Below are 1852 nucleotides of genomic sequence, written 5' to 3'. Positions count from 1 at the left end.
TGGTCTAAAATGTTCTAATTTGGTACAATGGTACTACAGGCCAACAGGAACCCACAAACCAAGAATGGCCATACTATTCAGCCACTTAGGGGCTGCTTAACAGGCCACATGCCAAAAATTCCCAGCTTTTCTGGTCAAAAATGTTCTAATTTGGTACATTGATACTACAGGCCAACAGGAACCCACAAACCAAGAATGGCCAACATTCGCCATTAGGGGGCTTACAGGTAATTCCTAAAAGTCCCATTTTCTGGTCAAACATTTTCTAATTTGGTACATTGATTCTACAGGCCAACAGGAACCCACAAACCAAGAATGGCCTACATTCGCCTCTAGGGGCTTACAGGCCACTCCAAAATTCCCATTTTCTGGTCAAATATTTTCTAATTTTGTACATTGATACTACAGGCCAACAGGAACCCACAAACCAAGAATGGCCCACATTCTGACCATAGGTGGCGCTACAGGCCACTCCCAAAAAAATATTTTCAAAGTGATACCATTTCCACGCCATTTGTCCAATTCTTCTGAAACTTGGTGTACATGCCTCATTTCTCATTGGGAACAAAAAGCCTCAAGGATCCATAAGGTCCGGTATGGATTTTCCTGTACATTGAAAATGTTTCGTTTAGGATTCAGACAAAGACATGTTTTTTTGAATTCCTTAATTGGGAGGGTTTATCCCCAACCATCTACTGATCAATTTTAAATGATTTGCCATTTTGAGGAGGAATCCGATTGCTGCTTGCAGCTATATTTATTATTATTATTATTCTTCTCCTTGAGCCCCAATAGCTCAAAAAGTCACTGGTCAAAATTTTCTAAATTGGCACATTGATACTCCATGCCAACGGGTACCCCTAAACCAAGAATGGCCCACATTCGCCCATAGGTGGCGCTTACAGGCCACGCCCAAAAAACAAAATTCAAAGTGATACAATTTCCACGCCATTTGTCCAAATCTTCTGAAATTTGGTGTACATGCCTCATTCCTCATGGGGAACAAAAAGCCTCAAGAACCCATAACTTCCGCCATGATGGATTTTCCCGTGACGCTGAAAATTTGCTAAAACCTACAAAACTCTTTCTTCTCCTGAACCGTGAGCTCCAATTGACTTGAAATTTGGTACACATGTGTAGAATGGACATCCTTGAAAACGCTACTTAGGAAAAATGAATACGATACAAAATGGCTGAAAGGGGCGTGTTTATGTAAATGTCCAAATTTTAACAATATATACGTGTCAATAAATCAAATGTAATTTTGACTGATGGTTTTTCAAACCTAACATGCTTAAAGATGACATCACTCTGAAGTACTGTGCAAAGAATGGCCATGCTAAAATTCCCATTTTCTGGTCAAAAATGTTCTAATTTGGTAAATTAATAGTACAGGCCAACAGGAATCCACAAACCAAGAATGACCGACATACGCCACTAGGGGCACTACAGGACAAGCTAAAATTCCCATTTTCTGGTCAAAAATGTTCTAATTCGGTACAAGAATAGTACAGGCCAACAGGAATCCACAAACCAAGAATGACCGACATTCGCCACTTAGGGGGCACTACAGGACAAGCCAAAATTCCCATTTTCTGGTCAAAAATTTTCTAATTTGGTACTTTGATACTACAGGCCAACAGGAACCCACATACCAAGTGTGGCCCACATTCGCCCTTAGGGGGCTTACAGGCTACTCCAAAATTTCGCTTTTCTGGTCAAAAACGCTCTAATTTGGTACATTGATACTGCAGGTCAACAGGAACCCTCAAACCAAGAATGGCTAACATTCGCCTTAGGGGCACTACAGGCCATGCCGAAATTCCCATTTTCTGGTCAAAATGTTCTAATT

Source organism: Xyrauchen texanus, chromosome 4 (assembly GCF_025860055.1).
Source record: "Xyrauchen texanus isolate HMW12.3.18 chromosome 4, RBS_HiC_50CHRs, whole genome shotgun sequence".
Lineage (NCBI taxonomy): Eukaryota > Metazoa > Chordata > Actinopteri > Cypriniformes > Catostomidae > Xyrauchen > Xyrauchen texanus.
The sequence above is the reverse complement of the archived record's forward strand: the minus strand, read 5'-3'. Positions refer to the sequence as shown.